The sequence below is a fragment of the Beta vulgaris genome, chromosome 3 (assembly GCF_026745355.1).
Source record: "Beta vulgaris subsp. vulgaris cultivar EL10 chromosome 3, EL10.2, whole genome shotgun sequence".
NCBI lineage: Eukaryota > Viridiplantae > Streptophyta > Magnoliopsida > Caryophyllales > Amaranthaceae > Beta > Beta vulgaris.
The window spans coordinates 1501536-1514450 of NC_079204.1; the positions used below are offsets into that span (position 1 = coordinate 1501536).

General features: G+C 35.8%; 1 long non-coding RNA gene across 2 annotated transcripts; it reads left to right on the plus strand.

Annotated features, from left to right (window-relative positions):
* Positions 1-7817: 7817 nt before the first annotated feature.
* On the plus strand, positions 7818-12152 carry LOC130590869 (uncharacterized). Of its 2 annotated transcripts, none has more exons than XR_008968610.1 (4): positions 7818-8559; positions 10680-10755; positions 11536-11675; positions 11939-12152. It is a non-coding gene; the product is annotated as an uncharacterized LOC130590869 (long non-coding RNA). The 2 variants fall into 2 exon arrangements; XR_008968611.1 differs by having other exon boundaries at positions 11559-11675.
* The last annotated feature ends 763 nt before the right edge of the window (positions 12153-12915 follow it).

Below are 12915 nucleotides of genomic sequence, written 5' to 3' on the forward strand. Positions count from 1 at the left end.
TTACTTGAGGTCAGGGGTTTGAGCCTAGGCTTCAACATTTATATTTTTTTTCAAATAATGATAACCTGACTTATTGTTGTTAAGACACGTGGCAAAATTATTGCACGGCAAAATTATTGTAGCAGATTGAGGGTGCCACGTGGCGCATAGGCGTTGTCAAGCACGCCTTTTAATATATTTACTAGTACTTGGGTCCGGGCGTTTTCCGGGGTTGATATTGTTTTCCAAATTTGATATGCATTTTTTTCCACATTTTCATAAAATATATTGAGGAAAAAACTCAACATTTAAAAGGTACAAATATAATAACATGAACACGTAAAGCATATACATTGTCATGCACACTTTTTAATATATTTATATAGATATTACATAACTTATTTTGTAACTCTCACATGTCATTTTGTCATTTATTTGTTGTCATTTGAGTTTTTTTTTTTTATATAAAAAAACTTGATTTTGAGTTATTATATCATAAATTACGATGTACAGTTACATTCAAGAATTCATAATAAAGTTTAGGTTATTGAAGCAAATTTTCCCATATTAATAACTACTTTTCCATCTCAAAATAGTCTACGTACATATTTATCTTTTTTGTCCGTCTCAAATTAATTTTTAACAATTTCATGTTTCACATTACCGCTATTATTATATTAGTTTTCTTATACCCCTTTGACCCACACTCTATATCTATGAATAAAAATATTATACAACTTTCTCTCTTCTTCAATAAAAAAGATAATCCAAAAATTCCTATCACATCTTTTTTTTTAATAAAATAACATTTGATAATCATAATATTACTTAATTATCACCTTAAACTATGTATTTAAACAAATTTTCAATGTTTTTCTAAGATGGAGGAAGTACTTATTAAACCTCATACTATTGGCACGCTGAATAATAATAATAATAATAATAATAATAATAATTAAAATAAACAAAAAAAATTAATAAAATAAATAGATAGATAAATAAATAAAGATATGTTATTCAGTTATTGTTATCGAGGTATACATGTATATTCCTATCCTGCTATATTGCAAAGTATAAAGAAGAGGACGGGGGGATTCGAACCTGTGATCTATCGTTCACAACACTTCAATCTTTACTGCTAGGTCAAGACAACCTTGATATTTCGTAATCTTTATAATAGTAATCTATGTAGTCTTACTCTTACTTTACTATAATTTTGTTATAATGGTTACATGAAGAATACTTCAACGAGTTAGGGGTTTAGAATAAAAATGCTCCCACCAGCTGCATTATCATGAGCACTTTAGTTAGATTTTCTTGTTAACTCTATTTATTTCCGCATGAAAAATAGAATTATTTTGTTGAACTTATATGAGTTTAGATTAATTGGCTCATGTGAGTTTTAATAAAAATATTGAAGTATAATTGAAATTGAGAAGAACCCACCATTATTAATTTATGTAAACAACGGTCCAAGTTGATCCATACTAAATCGTTCTCGATGCAGAGGACCACTTCACAGCAGTCTCTAGATTATAATTTTGACAAAGTTGCTGTTGTTACTTGTTACTTGTTAGGCGAGGTTGATGCCTAAGTATTCAATGTACATGGCCTTAAACTGCAAAATTTCGTACACAAAAACAATACTTTAGTTATAATCTCTGTGTAGTGTCTAGTAGTGTGTAATCATCATCATCATCCAACTAGCTAGTCCAAGCCACGATGTAGCTATCTTAATTCATATGCATATAGTAATTCATGAGAAAGTATTGGCGTCTCATAGTCAGATGTTAAAATGGCATGTCACACAAAAAGATAAATTCTTTTTGATATCAAAGCTAAGTCAAAGTGGTACTCATTCTATTTTGGTACCGGTAACTTTATTTTTGTACTACTTTGACTTAGCTTTGATACTAAAACTTTTTGTCTTTTGTGTGAGATGTCATTTTGACATCTCACTATGAGAAGCCTATAACATCTCGTAATTTCTAGAGTTTTGACGTTCAAAGATCTAATCATTCGTACACTTATTTCGTATGGAGTGTAATTCAGTTGTAGCTCATTATTTGAGGTCGTCGTGGTCCTCCTGTGAATTTCATATTTTTGAGCTTATATTATACGTGAGCAAAATTATCTACATGTGCTTTTTAATTTAAGCCGACTATATTTCAAAGTGACATACTAAAGTTTATAAAATAATATTATATGGTGCACCGTGCATTTTAAAAATAGTCCATCATTGTATTTGTCTCGTTGTCTTAAAATCTTATGTACATTGGATGTATGATTGAGGCATTGAGCAAATAGCTAGATTTCTTTTAGTAGTAATGATTTAAAATGGATTTGAATCCTTCATAAATATTTGAAGAATGCGTCTTGGACCCAACGCGTATAATGACATATACTTCATCCATCTCAATTTATTTGCTATATTTACTTTTTTCACACAGACCAAGAAAACATGTGGGGCCTACTATGCAGAGGGTATTTAATTAAAATGTTAGCTGATTAAATAGATGGCGAGAGCCGAGAAGGGTGATTAAAAGGCAAAAAAAAGGTGACTTGGCCCACTTGTAACAAAGTAGGCGTCACTTTTTATTGAAAGTAGGAATTCATTTCCCTCCAAAATTTCACAACATATATTGAAAGTGAATTTCAATTACAAATATACAATCAAAGGGAAATTTAATTTTCCCTCAAAAATTTAACATAACACTATACAGAAGAGGGGGTTGAAATTTCCCCCCAAAACTTGAAAAAAAATTTCTAAATTTTCAATTGACTATATATACGGAACCATTTTGCACTTGCAAAAAATTTCACCACCACAATATCATCTTCAGCAATTCACCACCAACACCATCAAAGACACCAACCAGCAGCCAATTCCTTTGGGGGGGGTTGGGGTAGATTAACTCTCAGAAAATTCATCATTGAGTTTTTTAGAAGCCATTTCTGATTTTAAAGTTTCACTTGAGGAAAGTGTTGAAGCATTCTCAGCTTGAACATGTCTGGCATCCATAGCTTAGCTATGCCCCTCCCCCCCTAGACAGTTCTACTGATAACATCTCAACACCATCCCCATCAGCTCAACCCACACCACAAATTCATCCACCTTTTGATCTCAATCATCCACTGCCAGAACCAAAACCACCAACCACAACCAGAGGCCTTTGATCTTAATAGACCACCAGTAGCTTCAACTCCAGAAAGATCAAAAATAGAATAACAAGGAAATGGTGATGAGGAGTTTGTTGCTGATCAGTGGTTAGATGATGACTCAGATGTCCAAGTCAGATGATGAGCATGAAGAACAGCAACAGCCAGAACAAGTGGTCAATAGGATCAAGATATTGGACAATCATGCGAGAGGTCATGTTGCAAACATGCTACAACAAGTAGCACAAAGAAATAATTATGGGCAGTTCACTTTACCTCATGGAGCTATATTAAGAATTGCAATTGAGTTGAAGACTTCAAGGTGGACAGTTGGTAGAACATGGAAGAATATATCACAACAACTCCAACAAAATGCATCAATAGAGGTCAATCACAAAAAATAACAGGGAGGGTAGGCAGAAAAAGAATTCAGTTGGATCTTCAACAACTAACTTCAATTCCACTAAGGAAGAGGACAAGTATAAGATCAACAACAACAACATTTATTTTTGAAGGCTAATGGTTTTCAGTAAAGCGTGAGTTTTAAAACGGATCAAATGTTTAAACCCCATCACTACCAAGTTAATTTATTTTTTTAAAAAAAAGGATCTACGAATCCGAATATGGGTCTTGGGATCAGACTTGGATTCGGGTTCGCATTCCAATGACATGACCTGAAACCGATCATGATCCAACTAGCCTGAATTTTTGGGATCTATATCCTGAAAACTTATCCAGCTCGATTCGTACCAAATCCAGTATCGGTTGTCATCTTTACATATATTGCAAAAAGAATAACATGTAATATACAAATAATGACATTAATCTTATGTCATTTGAATTTTTCTTTACAGGATAATCGATAGGTTGTAGATTGTTACACTATATAAAAATTATAGTACTATAGTTATACCTAATAATATGTGATTTTGAAAGTCTAACATGCTAGTTTTTTTGGTGTATGTTAATTAGGAAATGATGACTTGGATTTTTTTAATGGCCAAGTGAAGGCGTCCTTTCAAACTCTTAACTTTTATAGTTTTTTGGATTGACGTTTGCGGGTTATGTACTTCAGAGTAGGGGAAAAATAATTAGGAGACGTAACCCCAAATACCATGTCTAATAAAATTCACAAAAAATCTTTAGAATTTAATGTAAGAGACGAAGACTCGAACACGATAGTAAGTATTCTACCAAAATAGAAGATAATACATTAAAAAAAGCATGGAAATTATATTACTGTCCTTAATGTACATGAATACAAAGTTTACATGCAACCAAAATAGGAGATGATATGTGGTGATAAAAGTATGAGCTAAATTTATTAAAATTATGTTTAGCATCATATTTAATTTGTGTAGTGTGAGATTTTACTTAAATGAACCATATATGGGATACTGATTTTTAGTTTATGTGACTTGTGAGTAGTATGCACGGGTTCACAATCGGGCCGAATCGGTTGGGTCGGTGGACCGAAAATTTGAATTCTTCTTGTCCGATTTTCGACTGGTTGGATCGAAATTTGTATTTTTTATTCAATTTTTTTTGCTTAGGTTTAAATATATTTAAAGTCGATTCGGTTTGGAAATTCGAAATTCCAAATCTTTGTTTTGAGTTAAATAATTAGTATTTGGATCCGGACGTTATCCCGGGTTGGTATTGTTTTCCATAATTGATATGCATTTTTTCTATTCCCATTAAAATTTTATTAAGGAAATTCCACCTTTAAGATGTACAAATATAATAATATGGACATTAAAACATGATTAAAAGTTCGGATCCTAGCATGAATAGCATTTACGAGATGCATCGCGTGCGTAAATTGCTAGTCTTCAATGCTTTATTGGTTGAGATGGTAATTGCGTTTCTATCAATGGAGCAAACAAAACAATATTTGCCTTAGACATAGGTTCTCGACTTTCTTCTTCGACGAGACTAGGAGGAGTTAATGTCGCTCCATCGCCTCGAATTCACTCACCACATTGTATTCACCACATCGCCTCGTATATCAGAGGAAGCAACGTGTACTAGCAAGATTAGGCGGGACCCAAAAATACTTACAAAATCACCCCACCTCGTCTTTTCATCAAGACCTAGAGAGAGTCTTGCAGAAGGAATTATTGATATTCTTATGCAAGAAGAAACCCTATGGATCACAAAAAGTCGTATGGATGGATAAAGGACGGGGAGAGAAAACGAGATTTTTCCATAGGAGTGTGATGAATCAAAAGGAATGCAACACGTATCATGTCTATTAGGATGAGGTAGGAAATGACATTCAGGATCCAGGAGGTATCCAAGATCATATAACTAATTTTTTCGAGAAGTTATATACTTCTGACATCCTTATAGCTGTAGGAAGGCGAATGTGAATGATCAAGACATTGATATAGCATACCCTCCCTCAAATCAGGAAATAAAAGACGCACTCAACTCAATGAAACCCTTAAAAGCGCCGGGGCCGGATGGGTTTCATTCCATTTTCTTCCAAAGGATGTGGAATATAGTTGGGGAGGATGTGTGAAAACATTCGTGACTGGTTCGAAAAAGTTGAAGTCCCTGAAGATCTTTGCCAAGCTCTGATGTGTCTAATTCCCAAACAAAACCCCCCGGAAATGGTTAAGCATCTTAGGCCTATAAGTTTGTGTAATACGTTGTACAAACTTCTCACAAAAATCGTGGTGAACAGATTGAAGCCCCTCATTCCCCTATGGATATCACCTAATCAAAATAGTTTTATAAAAGGGAGGGGTCCGGAAATAAACCTTGTGGTGGCTTCAGAAATATTACACTCTATGCATAAAAAGAAAGGGAAACTGGGTTGGTTTGCTCTAAAAATTGACTTGGAAAAAGCTTATGACAGGGTGGAGTGGAGTTTCGTTAGAACTTGTCTCCAAGAGCGTAATCTGGAAGAAAGGTCTATTGAATTAATTATGAGCTGTATAACTCAATCATCCTCGGCAATTTTGATAAATGGGAGGAAAACAAAAGCTTTTAATCACACTAGAGGTCTTAGACAGGGGGACCCTATGTCTCCTTACTTGTTTAATATTTGTCTTGAGTCCTTAACTCATCTTATAAACCAAGCTACGATCGATGGGGAATGGACTCCTTTCTGGGTTGGGAAGGATAGAGTCCAGGTATCTCATTTAATGTTCGCAGACGACCTCCTCTTGTTTGGTCGAGTAGATGAAAATACTGCTTTTGCGGTTAGGAAGGTGTTGAACCAGTTTTGTGAAATGTCAGGGCAGAAAATTAATGAACAGAAGAGTCGCCTTGTTTTCTCGCCCAATACCCAGGAGGAGCACAAGGAGTTGTTTCAAAATACATTGAACATAGAGGAGAATGAAAACCTAGGGCTTTATTTAGGAATGCCTCTATCCCATAAACGACCCTCAAGAAGTCAGGTGCAATTCGTCGTTGACAAAGTAAAACATAGACTAGCTAGATGGAAGACAAAATATCTATCAAAAGCTGGTCGTTTATGTCTGATTAACTCCACCCTATCAACTATACCTGCATATTACATGCAAGCAACTTTTTTCCCGGCCCGTACCCTTCATGAGCTGGACCAGGTTTGTAATAATTTCTTATGGGGGGATGAAGAGAATAAAAGAAAACTTCACTTAGTGGGTAAAGAAACAACGTTCCGGCCCAAGATTGAGGGTGGACTAGGGATCCGAAATCAGAAGTTAATGAATAAAGCATTCATGGCAAAACTAGGATGGAAATTAGCTCAAGGTCCCCTAATCTTGCCCAGAAGTGTATAATATCAAAGTATATCCATGATCATAAGGTAACACCCTTTGCAAATGGATCACCAGTGTGGAGGAGCATTGGGAGAGGATGGGATATCCTTGACAAGCATGGGGAATGGATTCTAGGCACGGGAGAGGATATTAGTTTCTGGCATGATGATTGGTTGAATATAGGAACCATTAGAAGTAAAGTACAGGGGCCCCTAAATCTTGTGGAAGACCACAGAAAGGTGAGCACTTTGGTTGAAAATGGCCAATGGAACTTAGGCGACTTATCTATCTATTTAACCCAGGAGGTGATAGATAGAATCAAGAGCATCCCCCCCCAAACCCAGATAGAGAGCGAGACATGCGAGCTCCTTCTTTCCTTACACATGCTGGTTTCTCGTTATCTCAAGCATACCATGTTCAGTTACAGCCTTCGAATGTTCACGAGTTGGGATGGGTCTGGAAAACCAAAACATCACCCAAAATCCAATTCTTCCTGTGGCTTACATGCCTTGATCGTTTGCCCCATAGATCCCTCCTTTTCAAAAGGTTAATTTCCGAAAATTCAAATTGTCCAAGATGTTCCTCCCCAGGAGAAGACGCAAATCATATACTCCGTCTGTGCCCAAAAGCCCAAGAGATCTGGGAGATACTAGCCTTAGTACCAAATATAGACACCCCGTTATCAGAATGGATCAAAGATAACTCCAAGTGTAATGAGTTAGTTCGGGGCGTTGAGTGGTCCAGCCTGTTTCTGTTCATTTGTCATGAGATTTGGAAGAACCGGAACCAAAAAGTTTTCAACCCTCACCTCACCACCCCTAGCCCGGCTAGTGTGCTAACTATAGCTCTAAACCATACTAGAACTTTTCTCCAATGCTCAAAAACAATCAACATGAATAGCAATCCTGTAACCCCGGGTCAGCTTAGTAACCAAACACCGTCGGGGTGGATGATGCTTAATACAGATGCATCCTTCTTGAATGCGAGAGAAGAGAGCGGGATTGCAGGGGTAATTAGGGACCATAGGGGCAATTGGGTGGTAGGGTTTAAGAGATACTCCTTTGCGAGAGATGCATTATTAGCGGAGTTGTTAGGAATTTGGGAAGGCCTTCAATTAGCTATCAGCCATAGATTTCAAAGATTGGTCCTTTTCTCGGATTGTAAAGTGGCAGTGTACCTCGTGTCCAACGGTAGTTCTCAGACTAACCAATATTCTCATATCATTGATATTTGCAGGGAGTTACGACAGATGTTCCAGGAGATCAAGATTATGCACTGCAGTAGGGATCGAAACAGCATAGCGGATTGTATGGCCCGGCGACGGGATGATGATTTATATGGTTGTATCAATGTAACTAGGCTTTTCCCCTTCCCCCCTAGTTATTGTATGGATTTATATCATGCAGAATGTATTCCAGGACCGGATGTGGCCAGTATGGACCATAATGGTATGTAATGTTTTAACTAAGTAATTTAAGACCCTTTTCACCAAAAAAAAAAAAAAAAACTGTTTCCCACTTTTGTTCAATTTCTGCGTTAATGTCATTTGTTTGGAGTGTAAAATTCTGGATTACGCAATTCCAGTGTGATTTGATGAAAGAAAAACCCTAGTTTTTCTGCATAATTTGAGAATTTCGCCGGAAATTTGCCAGTTTCTGTTGATTCAAAATAGGTATTTGAATTTTTCTTTGTCCCTCTCCTTTCTTAATTTTCGCTGTTGATTTGAATACTTGTTTTTCATATACTGTATATATTATTCTATCCTTGTTTTATTTGATAATTTGTAGCATTCATACTTGCTGATTGTCTTCTGCATTTGCAATCTTATGCTAAATTACGTGATTATTTCGATTGATTTTAATCGCAATTCTCAATGTCTCGATTTAGTTATCTGTGTCTCTGTTATTAGATTTGATTTTGATATCGAAAACTTCTCATCTGACTTATTACAGTCAATTGCATTTGTTTAGTTAATTAAAAAAGTCAAGGACTAAATCTTATACTTTTTGTTAATTTACATGTGGTTTACAGTGAAATCAAAATATTCTGCAGAATGAAAAATCTTCAGCCAGAAAATGATATTTCGATTAGAGATGGTGACATGACATGAGTACATGACTCAACTAATTCTGAATGTGGAAGATTAGTGGTAATAGAAAATTAGATAGTTGTTTGACGCCTCACTTATTTTTTATTACTGACAACGTTAAAATGTGCATATGACCATAGTCGGGATCCTCAAGAGTTCTAATAAAACTCTACAAGGTAGAGTTGAATCTGAATCCTACCTATCAAAATGAAGGAAAAATGAGGGGGTGAATTTTGATGAGAAAAAATAGAGGGGTTTTTGGAAAGATAATATATGAGCCATTGATTTATCATTCAATGGTTGATATTGCTCAAACTCTACCTTGTACAGTTTTTTCTAGAACTATAGATGATCCAAACACGAGACGAAGGAGAGGAGGGAGATGAAAAAAGAACCGAGAGAGAAAGAAACATTATATTGTCAAAAATATGAGCGATGCAATTAATAAGAACTTCCTAAAATGGGAAACGTTGCAAGTTTTAAAAATATCAAGGAAGTGTATTGGACCTTTTTGCAGATGATGGGATAGTTGCTAATAGTTGGCTGAGCAATTTGATCTTTTTGCATTTAGAGATTGGTTGAGAAGAGATTCTTTGTCGAAAATTGATTTTCCCATTACCCTTTGTTTACTTTCTAGATGATGGAAATGAATTTTGCCGGAAATATTACTCCCAATGATGAAGAACATGTTCTTTTCTAATGGAAGGAATGTTATATTGTTCTCCCTACTGGTTACCTCTTTTTATCTTTCGGATTAATATTCTTTTGCATGATGGTGTTTTTGATGGAAAACCATTGCTCTAGTTCTTTTCCTTTTATTCTCAGATGGCTCAGTATGAGTTGTATTGCTTCTTTTGTTAACTTTAATTTGTTTTTTCATTACTCAATCAGGTAAGTACAGATGTTAGAAACAGATACTGAGATGCATTAGTGCTGTTGATTATTCATTCTTTAGATTCCTAATAGTCAACTAGTTCTCCTATTAGAGAATGTTTTATGTTGTGAATTGAATTTTTTACAACTTGTAGCCTAAAATTCCATGTTATGCTCGTCATGATTCCCACTTTCTTTGTTGGTTAAGAGTGATCTTTTTTGTAGTTTGATCAGTGCATATTTTGTATTTAAGCTATCTGTTTTTTATTTTATCTGGTGCAGAGGATCCCAGATCTCTAATCTTAGATAAAGTCATGTTTATCTTTTTTAATCAAGTATGAGAAATATAATATTATTTGTCAGTTAATTTTTATTTGAAGGATGATTGATACTGGCCCTAAATTGGATGCTTCTAAGCTGCAGTAATTACTTTTAGATGCTAGTATCAGCTATTCAGTGGTGCTTGTATGAAATTATTTTTATCGCTGGTATGCTTGTTGTTGTACTTCACTCCATGAACAGAAGCAATAGTAGTACATCATTTGATATACCTGAAAGGAAGTGTGTACATGTGTGAAGTACTATCATTTTGTGCTATGCATGTATCTTCAAACTCGTGCTTGGAACTATCTTAGCTTCTGTAATCATGGGTTCGGGATGTAGCAACTATAAGTCTATAACTAATTGCTACCCCAAAGCATTTATTGTTTTCTTAGGCTTGAATCTTGATCTCATCCAACCCAAGACTGGTAATCTTGGTGTGAGGCTGTATAAAAGTGTAATTTATCGTAAACACTGCATGATTACCTAAGAATTGCTATACGTTACAGGTATAGGAATTGCTTGCTTCTTGCTATTCAGTGATGATGTCAGAGCAAGACTTAATGATGAACTTTCGTTCAAAATGTATGATTTATATATTTCTTGAATTCGGTCTTGATTGCTTATTTAAATTTTTGTCTAGATCTTGTTTTCTCCTTCTGCTCCTCTTCAAGCAAAGGAGTCAATGTACTGTGGGACATTTCTTGGTGTCCAAATGGATCAAGAGTATGTTATCACAATTTGAATGATGCAGTTGTTTGCTTACTATCTGCTGCTCCTGATGTGTTTGCATTGGGTAAGCATGGTCAGCAGGTTATATAGGTTCTATCAGCATTACATAACTGATAAGACGAGAATGGATATGGGAACACAATTTGCGACCTAGTTTTGAAAAAATTCCCCATAAGGACACCACTTGACTATAGAAATTTAACTCTCAGATCACAGTTTCTGGGGGTGGCCGGGTGGGTAGTAACAACAATGGGTGATATATTAGGGAATTCTTACACATTGTGGATTTTTAGTTCTTTTTTGGCATAATTGACTCTATTGCAGCAAAGATTATGCGGGTTCTGCATGGTCTGAATTTTCAACAATGCAATAAGCTAACAACATTAGTACTTAATTATTAAAATGGCCGTTACATGTGTTCTACAAGCATGATAGCACTATATCTCGAATTATGTTATAAAATAAGAAACCTCATCTAGCTTCCTAACTATTCTAACCTGCATCCTTCGTTTGTTGTTGAACTGGTGACGCAGCTGCAATTGCATCACTCATGTGGTTCTTAACAGCCTAATGAGTCACTTTTATATATCAGTTATCATTCCCCAGTCCTAACGCTCTTTTTCTGGATATCAGAGTGTTATTGTGAATTGTGATAGGTATTCTGCTTCAAGACTATTTCGGTAATCATCTCAACTGGACTGTCGAGCTATTGCTCAACTAGTAGTATCAAATTTGTACCTCTTTTCAACCACCAAAGCGTAAGTAATGACAAGGTAATGTCATAATTGGTTCATAGTTCATTACTACTCCATTAATCATCATGCTGTTATCTCTTTCAAAAAAAATTATGCTACATTTATGTGTTCATGCTATGATTGGCCTAGTTCTGGTTTCGTGTCGGTGGTAGTCTCTGACTCTCTGTAGCCGCAGCTTGTTTGCTTTCAAAAACTATACAACCAGAGTTTTTCTGATGTATATGTTGGAACTCCTGATTGTTATGTTCCTAATGTTCTATGACATGATTTGGCTTGCTAAGGTGTATGCTCTGGATGGAATAAACAATGGGGCTTGATTTGAATTATCGAAGACAAGGAACTGATTCCAATTTTAGTTTATTTTGGCAATGGTGTATAAAATCACAAGTCATCTTGCAGATGTGATGTGTTAATGGTGTATAAAATCACAAATCATCTTGCAGATGTGATGTGTTAACATATTAAATCAATACTAATTGACAGAACATGAGAACATGAGTGAGTGCATCTGTGCATGGCAGCATGGTCCCAAAACGTGTCCGTGCTATATCGTCTTGATGAGGCTCTAACCAGAATTCTGTTACTCAAACTAAAAGAGAATTTTTGAGGCCCCTTAACAGGGATGCTTGTCTAAGCTATCACTCTGTTAGTAGTTGGATTAGATTTTATGGTCTTTATTTATGATCTTTGTTTTATGGTCCTTTACAGTTGAAAATTTTGTCATTTTTTTGTTTGTGGTTTTAGCCCTTATGTTTAGGGTGTGTCTAATGTGTAAATGAAACAAGATAACTTGCGAGCTACTCGAGGTAGACTCGGTCAAAGTTCGACTCGAATGAGCTCGAATGGAATTCGGGTTCGACTCGAGATGTTGGTGGCGGGACGAGTTGAGCAACTCGATATTCGACTCGAAAACTCGTGAGAAGCTCGAATACCCAATATGGGTGTAAATGAATCGAGATAACTCGCGAGGTACTTGAGATCGACTCGGTCAAGGCTGGCCTCGAGTGAGCTCGAATTGAGCTCGAGCTCGACTCGAGATGTTGGTGGGATGAGTTGAACAACACGATACTCGACTTGAAAACTCGTGAGAAGCTCAAATACCCTATTATCTATAGAAATATACCTAAATTTGACATATTTTCTACCTTATGGTTGCTTTTAACCCGAGACAATTACAAGATATCTGAGGTCTACTCGGTTAAAGCTCGACTCAACTCGATCTCGAATTGAAATGTTAACAAGGTTTAATTAAAGGTGG